The 15085-nt window shown below is 43.4% G+C and overlaps 1 long non-coding RNA gene across 4 annotated transcripts in view; it reads left to right on the forward strand.

The window, feature by feature from the left end:
• Positions 1 to 14451, forward strand: part of LOC143806426 (uncharacterized) — a 269413-nt gene extending 254962 nt beyond the window's left edge. Inside the window, exons 5-7 of one of the 4 annotated variants that reach the window (XR_013221450.1) lie at positions 10140 to 10406; positions 13402 to 13462; positions 13669 to 14451. This is a non-coding gene — a long non-coding RNA (uncharacterized LOC143806426). The remainder of the gene's footprint in view (positions 1 to 10139; positions 10407 to 13401; positions 13463 to 13668) is intronic. The other 3 variants (XR_013221449.1, XR_013221452.1, XR_013221451.1) reach the window with 3 other exon arrangements.
• Positions 14452 to 15085: the final 634 nt, after the last annotated feature.

Here is a 15085-nt window from a genome sequence, read left to right on the forward strand (position 1 = left end):
GATGGACTTAAAGGGACTCTGTCACCCAAAAAATCATATCTGAGCTAAGCCCACCGGCATCAGGGGCTTATGTGCAGCATTCTGTAATGCTGTAGATAGGCCCACTATGTAACCTGAAAGGTAAGAAAAGCAGGTTATATTATACTCACCCAGGGGCGGTCCTGGTGCGGTCCGGTCCGATGGGCGTCGCAATCTGGGTCCAGCGCCTCCTATCTTCATTCAATGACGTCCTCTTTTTTTGCTTCATGCCTCGGCTCCGGCGCAGGTGTACTGATCTGTCCTGTTGAGGGCAGAGCAAAGTACTGCAGTGCGCAGGTGCTGGGCTGCTCTGACCTTTCTCAGCGCCTGCGCACTGCAGGTGAGTATAATATAACACAGGAAAAAGGAAAGGAAGCGCTCGAGCTCCATAAAATGATGATTCTTTATTAATTCATTTAAAATCTTCTAAACAATATGAATCCTTGCCTATGTACACATGCTAAGGTGCAGAGTAAATGCGACGCGTTTCGATCGCTCCCGATCTTAATCAATGCATGATCTATAGGAAATGCGGTAAACCTTATATAGTGCTAATGGACCAATACTCAAAGTGATTCAGGTCACATGACTATTATCCCAGGTCCTGCAGGTGATAAATCCTGCTCTTAATATATGAATGGCAACCAAAACTATTTAAAATAAAAAATTACATAGAATACAATATAAAAATACATCCTACAAGAATAAACAATTGATACAAATAAGGGCTAGCAATAATGGTACATAATTTCGTTTTTTCTATTGAGGCCACCGGGGTATCTTGTTTGTAAATTATACACCCAGAAGGCTTCCCTGGTGAAAAGTCGTCTTCTGACGTCTCCCCCACGCTGTGATGAAGTGACCTTTTCTATGCCCTGAATAGTCATCATGGATACATCTCCCGAATGATATCTAAGAAAATGCTTGGCAACAGCTGATATATTTCTATTGGTAGTATTATTATTAATTAAATCTCTTAAATGTTCTGCTATTCTTGTTTTTAGCTTTCTTGTGGTGCAACCTATATAGGACACACCACAAATAGTGCAATCGATTTTGTAAACTACATTGTTAGTATGGCAATTAATGAAATCTTTAATTTGATATGTTTTAGTTTTTTCTTTGTTCTGAAAAGTATTTTTTGTTGCCGCATTGCGACAAGTACTGCAGGCAGTAACGCCACATTTAAAAAAAAACCTGCATTCAAGCCAGGTTCTGGAAACTGGCTGGGATGGAAGAAGACTGGGGGACAGAGAGCTGCCAATTGTTGGTGCTCTTCTTGCTACCACATTGAGCCCGTCTTTTAAGATTTCCGAAAGCATGTCATCTTCTCGTAAAATGGGTAGCCTATTTTGTGTTATTTTTTTAATTTTGTTAAATTGAGTGCTAAATTGGAAGCAAACATATGGCTTTTTTCTTCTCCTCTCTTTTTTTCTTTTGTTATTCAGATCGGACATTAAAAGACTATCCCTTGATTTATTGCCAACTATTTTCCGTGCTCTCTAAAGTCCAATTAGTATATTTTCTTTCTTTTAACCTAGTTTTTAAACAATTAAACTCATTTTAATTATGAATTTGAATTAGACTGAATTGGACTGGAATTGACTGGAAGGTAACAGAACACCAAACCACTACAATGTTTCGGTTTCTTTTCTCATTCACCCCCATACTACTTTCCTTCTTACAATCTCCTGCAATCCCTCCACCTTGTAAGGAACTAGTCATTTCTTCCTCCATCCTCCCCAGCCATCTCACCTTCTCCTCAGAACTGTTCCTCCACATACAATCCTTTTTCTCCAGACACACACGGCCACATCATGTCCTATCCTGCTCCCACCTTCTAACGCTCTGTCTGCTACTCCTCATTGCCGGTGATGTATCCCCAAATCCCGGCCCACCTCAACACATCCCCACGCTCATTTCTAACCCCCTACCTCGATCCTCCGCACGTTTTCCCAACCATGACAACCTCATACCCATTCATCCAGCCCCCACTCCCCCGGTCCCCTTACCTGGAGCACTATGGAACGCACGCCCTGTCTGCAACAAACTGCCATTTATCCATGACCTCTTCATCACCAACAAACTCTCCTTCCTTGGCATCACGGAAACCTGGCTCACCCCCTCTGACTCAGCCTCTCCGGCTGCGCTTTCCTACGGCGGTCTCCACCTCTCTCACACCTCTCGCTCTACCAACAAACGTGGTGGAGGAGTTGGCTTGCTCCTGTCCGACACCTGCTCCTTCACTCCAATCCCGCTACCACCCTCCGCTACTCTTCCCTCATTTGAGGTGCACTCCATCCGCATCTATTCCCCCTCCAACCTCCAGCTGGCTGTCATCTACCGCCCCCCAGAACTAGCCATCTCCACCTTTCTCAACCACTTCACCACATGGCTACTTCATTTCCTCTCTGTTGACACTTCCACCTCAGCTGCCTCTAAACTTTTATCACTGACTGCCTCCTTTGGCCTCACTCAATGGTCCTCTGAGGCCACTCACAAAGATGGCCACACGCTGGACCTCGGCTTCACCCGCCTCTGCTCCCTTACTAATCTCACTAACTCACCCCTCCCCCTGTCTGACCACAACCTACTGACATTCTCTTCCCTCTCCTCTCCTAGTGTGCAACCCCCACTCCACGAACTCCCTCGCAGAAATCTCAAACATCTCAACTTAGGGTACTGTCACACAGTCACACTTTGGACGCTACGACGGCACGATCCGTGACGTCGCAGCGTCGTATGAGTATCGCTCCAGCGTCGTAGACTGCGGTCACACGTTGCAATCACGGCGCTGGAGCGATGCCGAAGTCCCCGGGTAACCAGGGTAAACATCGGGTTACTAAGCGCAGGGCCGCGCTTAGTAACCCGATGTTTACCCTGGTTACCAGCGTAAACGTAAAAAAACCAAACCGTACATACTCACATTCCGGTGTCTGTCCCCCGGCGTTCTGCTTCTCTCCACTGTGTAAGCAGCAGAGCCGGAAAGCACAGCGGTGACGTCAGACGTCACCGCTGTGCTCGCTTTCCGGCCGGCAGGCGCTCACAGTGCAGAGAAGCTGAGACGCCGGGGGACAGACACCGGAATGTGAGTATGTACTGTTTGGTTTTTTTTTACTTTTACGCTGGTAACCACGGTAAACATCGGGTTACTAAGCGCGGCCCTGCGCTTAGTTACCCGATGTTTACCCTGGTTACAAGCGAACACATCGCTGGATCGCTGTCACACACAACGATCCAGCGATGTCAGCGGGTGATCAAGCGACGAAAGAAAGTTCCAAACGATCTGCTACGACGTACGATTCTCAGCAGGATCCCTGATCGCTGCTGCGTGTCAGACACAGCGATATCGTATGGATATCGCTGGAACGTCACGGATCGTACCGTCGTAGCGATCAAAGTGTGACTGTGTGACAGTACCCTTACAATCACTCTCTGAGTCCCTTCTACCTCTTACCGACATAGCCTCCCTTCATGACACAGATGCTGCTGCTGCTTTTTATAACGCCACAATAACAGCAACACTCAATTCGGCCGCCCCGCTCATGCATAGCAAAACTCGTACAGTCAACAGGCAGCCCTGGCTGACCAGTCTGACTAAAGAACTGAGACGGGCTTCCAGGATCGCTGAGCGAAGATGGAAGCGATCCCGCTCTGCTGACCACTTCACCGCATACAAGCAGTCCCTCGCCAGCTTCAAGTCCGCGCTCACTGCCGCAAAACAAACTTACTTCTCATCTCTCATATCCTCCCTGTCTCACAACCCTAAACAGCTTTTCAACACTTTCAATTCTCTACTCCGTCCCCCTGCACCCCCTCCCTCCCCTCTCATTTCTGCTGAAGACTTTGCCTCTTTCTTTAAACAGAAGATCGATACGATCAGAGAAAGCTTTGGCCCACAGCGCCCACTGTTCCTCTTAGCTGCTCACCCCTGCTCCTCCAAAACCAGCTTCTCCACCATGACAGAAGATCAGCTCTCCACCCTCCTGTCAAGATCACACCTCACCACCTGCACGCTCGACCCGCTCCCATCCCACCTCATCCCTAACCTTTCCACGGTCTTCATCCCAACCCTAACGCACCTCTTCAACCTCTCACTCACAACAGGTGTCTTCCCCTCATCCTTCAAACATGCCAAGATCACACCCATCCTCAAAAAGCCCTCCCTCGACTCATCCTCTGTGTCTAGCTATCGCCCGATATCTCTTTTTCCTTATGCCTCCAAATTGCTGGAGCAACACATCCATCTTGAACTGTCCTCTCACCTCTCCTCCTGCTCCCTCTTTGATCGATTACAATCTGGCTTCCGTTCCCATCACTCAACTGAAACTGCCCTAACTAAAGTCACCAATGACCTACTAACTGCCAGGAACAAGCGACACTACTCTGTCCTCCTTCTCCTGGACCTGTCTTCTGCCTTTGACACTGTGGACCACTCCCTTCTGCTACAAATCCTCTCATCTCTTGGCATCACAGACTTGGCTCTTTCCTGGATCTCATCATATCTGACAGATCGGACATTCAGTGTCTCCCTCCGCCACACCACCTCCTCACCTCGCCCCTTGTCAGTCGGTGTTCCTCAAGGCTCTGTTCTAGGACCCCTACTCTTCTCCATCTACACCTTCGGTCTGGGACAGCTCATAGAATCCCACGGTATGCAGTACCATCTCTATGCTGATGACACGCAGATCTACCTATCCGGACCTGACCTCACCTCCTTACTTACCAAAATCCCGCACTGTCTGTCTGCTATTTCAGCCTTCTTTTCTGCTCGCTTTCTACAACTGAACATGGACAAAACAGAATTCATCATCTTTCCCCCATCTCACTCTACCCCTCCTCCAGACCTATCCATCAATGTCAATGGCTGCTCACTTTCCCCAGTCCCACACGCCCGGTGCCTCGGGGTGATCCTCGACTCTGCCCTCTCTTTCAAGCCACATATCCAAGCCCTTGCCTCCTCCTGCCGCCTCAAACTCAAAAACATTTCCCGGATCCGCGCATTCCTTGACCGTGACACCACAAAAACACTAGTGCATGCCCTTATCATCTCCCACCTCGACTACTGCAACCTCCTACTCTCTGGACTCCCCTCTAGCACTCTGGCACCACTCCAATCCATCCTACACTCTGCTGCTCGACTAATCTACCTGTCTCCCCGCTATTCCCCAGCCTCTCCCCTATGCCAAGCCCTTCACTGGCTTCCTATCGCCCAGAGACTCCAGTTCAAAACCCTCACAATGACCTACAAAGCCATCCACAACCTATCTCCTCCATACATCTGTGACATGATCTCCCGGTACCTACCAACACGCAACCTCCGATCCTCTCAAGACCTCCTTGTCTACTCCCCTCTCATCTCTTCTTCCCACAACCGCATCCAAGACTTCTCCCGTGCTTCCCCCATACTCTGGAACTCTCTACCCCAGCACATCAGACTCTCGCCTACCATAGAAACTTTCAAAAAGAACCTGAAGACTCACCTCTTCCGACAAGCCTACAGTCTGCAGTGATCCTGAACCTACTGAACCGCCGCACAACCAGCTCTGCCCTCTCCTAGTGTATTATCACCCATCCCCTGCAGACTGTGAGCCCTCGCGGGCAGGGTCCTCCCTCCTTATGTACCCGTGTGCCTTGTTTTTGCTCATGTTTAATGTATTTGTCTATATTTGCCCCGTATTTCACATGTAAAGCGCCATGGAATAAATGGCGCTATAAAAAAGAATAATAATAATAATAATAAATAATAATTATTATCCCTAAAATCCTCCTCACTACAATTTCTTTTCAATCTTGTATATTCTCCCAATGGGATAGATTTTGTAGTGTGACTTGGGTGGCTGCTTTTTGCATGCAACACAGTATTCCCACTTAGGGGTTTGACATGCGTTTTGCTCTTAATGATTTTATTCTCAGACCCTATAAGAACCAAATCCAAGAAAGCTTTTTCATTCCGGTCCCATTTATGGGTGAATTTGATCCCATAATCATTGGCGTTAATGTACTGAATAAAATCTGGTACGGCAGACACATCACCCCCCCCCCAAATAATTAGGGTGTCATCTATGTATCTGCCGTACCAGATCAAGGACTCACAAAATGGGTTGTCGGTACTGTAAATATATTTTTGCTCCCAATAAGCCATCGTTAAATTAGCCAATGAGGGGGAGTATTTAGCCCCCATCGGAACACCAGTTTTTTGTTCATATATTACATTCTCAAAGGAAAAAACATTATGTTTGAGAAGGAAAAAGGTAACCTGTAAAACAAAATTTATGAGATCCTGAGTACATGAGCTGTGATTTTCCAAATGGAACTGTAATGCTTCCATGGCTAAAGTATGCGGTATACAGGTGTAAAGCGACACCACATCGCAACATAGCCATGAATAGCCACTCCGCCATATTTTATTTGAGAAAGTTTTTAAAACCTCTCTTGAGTCTTTTGTGTGTCCTGGCAATTTGATCACGAGTGGTTGTAGGATGGAATCTACCCATTCGCATAAATGTTCATTCATGGAACCAATACCCGACACAATGGGTCTCATTGCCGGTAAACCCACCCCCTTATGCACTTTTGGTAGTCCGTATAGTATAGGCATTTTGGGATAAGGCACAAATAAATATTCCGCTTGTTTTTTATTAAGAACTCCCAAACTCAATCCTTCATCAATCATAACCTGAATTTCTTGATTATACTCTTTAGAGGGATTTCCCTTCAATTTATCATATGTTTTACTATCAATCAAAAGTTCTGAAATTTTCTCTCTATAATCTTTTTTTATTCATGATCACTATCATGCCCCCCTTATCACTTTTCTTGAAAATAATATCTTTCATGTCTTTTAACTCTCTAAGGGCTTTTCTTTGTTTTTGTGTCAAATTATTCTGATGTTTTTTATCTGTTGTACTTACCGTATTTTTTTATCTTTTAAGGTCTTTAAATCTTTTTCTATCATCTCTTGAAACTTATCCATACATTCTACCCTAGATTGTATAGGGTAGAAGTATGGATTTTTTGTACTGAAAGACACCGACTGATTTTCACACAAACCACCTGCCGCACCTTGTGCAGACAGATCTTGTAGGCATAGGAGCGCTAATTGCTCCTTGAAGTCCATGTTAACGAATTCATTATTTTCCTGTCTCTCAAAGCCCACATTAGATTCTTCCTCACTGTTTGCCAAATGTTTCTTTATAGTGAGATTCCGGATAAATTTATTCACATCCAGAATGGTCATAAATAAATTAAATTCTGTGTCCGGTACAAAGTTCAATCCCAGGGACAATACATCCAATTGATCAGTTGTTAACTCCTGCGATGATAGATTGACCACATTACATTTAGTTACTTCTTCTGTTTGCCCTTGTATCTGGTTGACATTCTTGGAAGATTTTTTGTGTTTTCTCCCACCCCTTCTTTTTCGTTTTTTGGCGGTCTGTACACCTTTCTTCTATTTTCCCACGTGTTGCTCTCCACAGAAATATCTGATGCGCTGGCATTCGCATCTGAAGATTCTGCATAAAAAAATCCAACCTGCGGTTTATTGATCGTTTTTTTATGAGCTGAGCTAGTTTTTAAAATGGATCTCGGGGATTTATACGCTTTATCCCACTGGCCCCATTCATAAACTTTATCTGAGGCATAGTCTTTAAGATCCCTCTCAAATTTACGCTTCTTTCGATCCATAATTTCAATTTCTAATGAACCAACATTATCCTTCATTATTTTCATTGTAGATTCAAACTGGGATGAATTTTTATGTTGGTCAATAGTGCTCATAATTTCCCCAATGTTTTTTTGAATTTCATTGAGTTTTGTTTCCTCATATTTTATCAATAATTTCATCAAATTGAATGAGCAATTCGTTAATATCTGATTCCACTCTATTTTAAAATCTTCAGAATATGTTGTAGTGGAAATTTTCTTTATTCTCAGACCTCTCGGAATCATGTCCTTAGTCAAATAATTTTGTGGTGTGGTATTATTCCACCAAATCTTCATTTCTTGCTTAGATAGTTTTTCTAATTCCAACATGTGTGTAGAGAGGTCTGAGTTTTCAGGTGCAACACTGCCACAGTCCCCAAAAACTTGCGCAGCTTTCGCTGATCTGTCATTTGTATCCATGATGACTACAAAAACTCAAAACACCTTTCGCATTAGTGACTTAATGTACGGCAGGATATATACAGATCAGGAGATCACGGCACAAAAATCCCAATGTGTAAACATAAAAAAGTGAATGTGGCTAAAAAGCCATAGCCAGCTCACCGATCATTGCAGGTGCACGGAGCTTCATCTCGGATCCAGACGAGGGTATATCACAGGAAAAAGGAAAGGAAGCGCTCCAGCTCCATAAAATGATGATTCTTTATTAATTCATTTAAAATCTTCTAAACAATATGAATCCTTGCCTATGTACACATGCTAAGGTGCAGAGTAAATGCGACGCGTTTCGATCGCTCCCGATCTTAATCAATGCATGATCTATAGGAAATGTGGTAAACCTTATATAGTGCTAATGGACCAATACTCAAAGTGATTCAGGTCACATGACTATTATCCCAGGTCCTGCAGGTGATAAATCCTGCTCTTAATATATGAATGGCAACCAAAACTATTTAAAATAAAAAATTACATAGAATACAATATATACATATATATATATATATATATATATATATATATATATATATATATATATATATATATATAATATAATACATCCTACAAGAATAAACAATTGATACAAATAAGGGCTAGCAATAATGGTACATAATTTCGTTTTTTCTATTGAGGCCACCGGGGTATCTTGTTTGTAAATTATACACCCAGAAGGCTTCCCTGGTGAAAAGTCGTGTTCTGACGTCTCCCCCACGCTGTGATGAAGTGACCTTTTCTATGCCCTGAATAGTCATCATGGATACATCTCCCGAATGATATCTAAAAAAATGCTTGGCAACAGCTGATATATTTCTATTGGTAGTATTATTATTAATTAAATCTCTTAAATGTTCTGCTATTCTTGTTTTTAGCTTTCTTGTGGTGCAACCTATATAGGACACACCACAAATAGTGCAATCGATTTTGTAAACTACATTGTTAGTATGGCAATTAATGAAATCTTTAATTTGATATGTTTTAGTTTTTTCTTTGTTCTGAAAAGTATTTTTTGGTGCCGCATTGCGACAAGTACTGCAGGCAGTAACGCCACATTTAAAAAAACCTATATAACCTTTGTTTCTCATCTTTCAGGTTACAACCGGGGGCTTATCTACAGCATTTCAGAATGCTGTAGATAAGCCCCTGATGCCGGTGGGCTTAGCTCAGATACGATTTTTGGGGTGACAGAGTCCCTTTAAAGTCTTCCTTCAACCTTAATAACTATGTATTATACCTGGAAAAGAACCATCATGGAGAACATTATACATGGAAGGGGCCCAGGATGGGGGACAAAATTACAGGAAGGGGCCAGGATGTTGGACATTATTATAGGATGGGGTGAAAGGGCAAACATGTATGTATTCAGAGGATCTGGAACTCTAGCAGGGCCCATACATCGGATGAACATGCAGGTGGAGGCCCAGGTCCAAATTTTGCATCGGGGCCCATCAAACTCTTGTTACACCACTGCTCCTGCTCATGTCATATATCAGAAAATCGCTGAATTAATAAAAGAAAATTCGAACAACCCTCTTAGGGCCACAGGTGGGCGTCTTCCCGGCCTTTTTCCCAATAGTTCCAGTTCGTTGATTCCTTTCTTTCCTGGGTACATCGGGGAGGTCTGAGCTCCTGATGAATCCCGCAGTGAAGTTATTTTCTTAGATTTAGTTACTTTTATCATTGCAAGTGGCGTCTGCTCTCTTAAAGCTTCTGATGTGAAGAATTTCAAACAAGCCCCGCTCTTACACCGATGACCTCCCGGGAGGGATTTTTTTTCTTGGTGGGATATGCATTGTGATAGAGAGCCATGTTGATCCTGGAGAATGCTACATTTGTGTCATACCTTTTGTGGGACTATAATGCATGCTCTGGAAAGCCTGAATACCCAAACATCAGGCTAACAAGGTTTCTGCACAGGCTCTGATTCATGTGGACTTTGTTGGATATTTTCCCACCAGCACCGAATACCATTGGTGAAGACTGACAGCGGAGAAATGCCGATGCCCATTACTCACCGCCAGGCACAGAAGTGTGTGTAAGAAGTCAGCACCGAAGGTTGGCACCCAAGGGCATCACCAAAAAGAGACTGAAAAGACCCCGACAGGGAAGCAATTATATTCACTCCCTTGATGTATTTGTACAAGACACTGCGCCCCCTGTGTTTGGCATCACAATTGCATCCATATGCCCCCGTCGCTACGTGACAAGGACACTTTATATTGAAGGTGGGGTTCTTCTGAACTAATCATTTTGTGACCTCTAGTATTACAGATCCCATCAAATAGATCTACATAGATAATATAGAACATTCCTTAAACAGCACTCTGGCAAATATTCCCAGAAATAGCAGATTTAAAAAAAAATATTTTCTGGAGTGTCGTCTGCTATAGATATAAGTTATATAGATCTTAGATTGGATAGAGAGAGGTATTAACAAAGACTTAACGCAGCTGTAGTAGAAAGCAATGTGGGCCTCACACAAAGACAATTATACTGAGACGTTTCAGAACATGTGAACGGCTCAGTATTGTGTTTGGTGCCAAAACATCGCAGACAGGTGTATAACTCGGACTGGCCGGCAGCTCTACCCACCCAAGTGTTACAGCAAGTATTTCTATGCAGCTGTAACACTCTGGTCGGGAGATACACCGGCCACCAGTCCGAGCACTGCGTTGTGATCCTCGTCCAAGTTATACGGCGGTCTGACTCTTCCCTAACACTAAGTCCACTTTTTTACTTGAAGATGGAGTGCTGCCTTTTTTCCTCTTTTGCATTATGTATACAGTATAATTTGCATTACTTACTAATCACACTAGTTATACCTGCTGCTGATGCTCCGTAAACTGCTTGCGAAAGGTTGCAGGTAGCAGCTGAAATGTTGCACACGTTTGGGTGAACAAAGAACGGCCCTTTTTTTCCACCTTATGGATTTGGAGAGCAGACATTTTTTTCTTCTACTATTTATGGGCATACAGATGTGCTGAAAAGTTTACATACCCAGGCCGAATTTTTGCTTTCTTGGCCTTTTTTCAATGATAACACCAAAATGTTTCTCTACTCATGGTTAGTGGTTGGGTGAAGCCATTTATTGTCAGACTATTGTGTTTTCTCTTTTTAAATCATAATGACAACCCAAAACATCCAAATGACCCTGATCAAAAGTTCACACACCCTGGTGATTTTGGCCTAATAACATGCACAGAAGCTGACACAAATGGGTGTGAATGGCTACTAAAGGTAACATCCTCACCTGTGACCTGTTTACTTGTAATCAGTGTGTGTGCATAAAAGCTGAGTGAGTTTCTGGGATCCAGACAGACTCCTGCATCTTTCATCCAGCCACTGACTTTTCTGGATTGAGTCATGGAGAAAGCAAAGAACTGTCAGCGGATCAACGAGAGAAGGTAGCTGAACTGTATAAAACAGGAAAGGGATACAGAAAGATATCCAAGGAATTGATCATGCCAGTCAGCAGCATTCAAACTGTGCTTAACAAATGGAAAATCAGGGGCTCTGTAAAAACAAAACCACGGACAGGTAGACCAACAAAAAGGTCATCCACAACTGCCAGGAAAATTGCTCGGGATGCAAAGAAAAACCCACAAAAAACATAAACTGAAATACAGGACTCTCTGAAAACTAGCACTGTGGCTGTTTTGAGATGCACAATAAGGAGGCACTTGAAAAATGCATGGTCGAGTCGCCAGAAGAAAGCCATTACTGCGCAAATGTCACAAAGTAGCTTGCCTACAATACGCAAAACAGCACAGAGACAAGCCTCAAAACTTCTGGTACAAGGTAATTTGGAGTGATGAGACCAAAATTTAACATTTTGGCCACAACCATAAACGTTACATTTGGAGAGAGGTCAACAAGGGCTATGATAAAAGGAACACCATTCCTACTGTAAAGCACGGAGGTGGATCGCTGATGTTTTGGGGATCTGTGAGCTACAAAGGCACAGGAAACTTGCTCAAAGCTGAAAGAAAGATGAATACAGCACGTTATCAGCAAATACTGGAGGCAAATATGCCCTCATCAGCCCGGAAGCTGCTCATGGGACGTACTTGGATGTTCCAACATGACAACGATCCAAAACACAAGGCCAATTCGACCTGTCATTGGCTACAGCAGAACAAAGTGAAGGTTCTGGAGTGGCCATCTCAGTCTCCTGACCTCAATATCATTGAGCCACTCTGGGGAGATATCAAGCGTGCAGTTCATGCTAGACAGCCCAGGAATTTTCAGGAACTGGAGGATTTTGCCAAGAAGAGTGGACAGCTTTACCATCTGAGAAAATAAAGAACCTCATCCACAACTACCACAAAAGACTTCAAGCTGTCATTGATGCTAGAGGGGGCAATACACGGTAATAAGAAATGGGGTATGTAAACTTTTGATCAAGGTCATTTGGATGTATTGGGTTGTCATTATGATTTAAAAAGAGAAAACACAGTAGTTTGACAATAAATGGCTTCACCCAACCACTAACCATGAGTGGAGAAAAAGTTTTGATGTTATCATTCATATTCTCTGAAAAAAGGCCAAGAAAGCGAAAATTCTGCCGGGATATGTAAACTTTTGAGCACAACTGTAGTATCGATACCCTGGGATTTGCATCCCTTCATTTACAGAGCTGCTTCAACCTCAGTTTTGTAGATCAGTAAATATATATTAGATACATCTTCGAATATATTTCGGATAGATATGAAGAAGAAAGAGATGAGATATAGTAAATAAATGAGATAAATAATATATAGAGAGAAAGATAGATATTAGCTGGATGAATTGATAGAAGTAATGCAGCTTAGATTTGATATATTCAATGATTGCAAATATATGGGCTTTGTGATAGATGGATAGATAGATAGATTAATAGATATAGATACATTATAAATAGATAGATAAGATAGATAATGGATAGAGAATAGATAGATGATAGTTAGATATAGATAGATGATAAACAGATAGATAAAAGATAGATAATAGATAAGTAGTGGATAGATATATAATATTAGATTTAATAATAGATAAATAGTGGATAGATAATAGAAAGATAATAGATAGATTATAGATAGATAGATAATAAATAATAGATAAATCTGATATAAAGACATGGGCTGCATTTAGTGTAAAACGATGATAATTATTCGTCAAAATAATTTGTGTAAGTTTCTTCAGCTTCAAAAAAGTAATCAGACATCTTAATTTTTTTTGCAGAGAAGAAAACAAAGTGACCAATTTTCTCGTACTGTCCTGGACTTCCCTACAGCCGCTCTGTGTAAGTATTGCCAAGCGGAGCTGTAGTCGGCAATCTTTCACTTGGGTCATAGAATCCTATTTCGGTAACGAACTTGACCAAGTCAGAGTGGCTGATTGGCGCCCCCTACTGACATAAACCTTGGTTGCGCCTATTCTCCAGCTAAATATCACCCTTCTCTCCCAGGGTTCTGCAAGGTAACTCTGTCCTTGTATTTTACATTACAGGAGGCGTAGAGGGGGCGTCTTTTGGCATACACTCCTCATCTGGATGGGACCTTCACTCACTGTTGCTGCTACATTGGCCGTCACCCTGATGAAGAACACAACCCATGGACTTTTTTTCTCTCTTTTTCTCACATATAATGCCTAGCGCATTAGTTGCACCCGGTGTTACTCTTATCATCATCAGACATATTCTTTTGCATTGCCCACTTCATTGTTTTTTCGTTTACAACCCACGGACTCAGTGCAAAGATCTATAGTGAATATCTGATTCTAAAAGCATGGCTGAAAGATCCAAAGAGAAATGAATCTGAATTACTCCACTGACGGCCCCTCAGAGCACTATGGGACTGCTGCTGAAAACTCATGTGGAAGGCCACGTTCACACCTTCAGTGTTTGGTCAGTATTTTACATCAGTATGTGTAAGCTGAAACCAGGAGTGGGTGATAAATGCAGAAGTGGTGCATATGTTTCTATTATATTTTTCCTCTGATTGCTCCACTCCTGGTTTTGTCTTACAAATACTGATGTAAAATACTAACGGTGTGCACGTGGCCTAAGGGTACCGTCACACAGTGCCATTTTGATCGCTACGACGGTACGATTCGTGACGTTCTAGCGATATCGTTACGATATCGCAGTGTCTGACACGCAGCAGCGATCAGGGATCCCGCTGAGAATCGTACGTCGTAGCAGATCGTTTGGAACTTTCTTTCGTCGCTTGATCACCCGCTGACATCGCTGGATCGTTGTGTGTGACAGCAATCCAACGATGTGTTCGCTTGTAACCAGGGAAAACATCGGGTAACTAAGCGCAGGGCCGCGCTTAGTAACCCGATGTTTACCCTGGTTACCAGCGTAAACGTAAAAAAACAAACAGTACATACTCACATTCCGGTGTCTGTCCTCCGGCGTCTCAGCTTCTCTGCACTGTGAGCGCCTGCCAGCCGGAAAGCGAGCACAGCGGTGACGTCACCGCTGTGCTTTCCGGCCGCTGTGCTTACACAGTGCAGAGAAGCTGAGACGCCGGAGGACAGACACCGGAATGTGAGTATGTACTGTTTGTTTTTTTTACGTTTACGCTGGTAACCAGGGTAAACATCGGGTTACTAAGCACGGCCCTGCGCTTAGTAACCCGATGTTTACCCTGGTTACCCGGGGACTTCGGCATCGCTCCAGCGCCGTGATTGCAACGTGTGACCGCAGTCTACGACGCTGGAGCGATAATCATACGATCGCTGCGACGTCACGGATCGTGCCGTCGTAGCGATCAAAATGGCACTGTGTGACGGTACCCTAAGACGCAGCATATGTTGTACTGATAAATATACTCCACCACCCCAGTCCGTTATCTGCCACATGGCCGCTAAGTCTGGGCTTCTGCTCTGAAGACAGCACCATCTAGTGGTGCAAGGTGTA

The sequence above is a fragment of the Ranitomeya variabilis genome, chromosome 2 (genome assembly GCF_051348905.1).
Source record: "Ranitomeya variabilis isolate aRanVar5 chromosome 2, aRanVar5.hap1, whole genome shotgun sequence".
NCBI classification, from domain to species: domain Eukaryota; kingdom Metazoa; phylum Chordata; class Amphibia; order Anura; family Dendrobatidae; genus Ranitomeya; species Ranitomeya variabilis.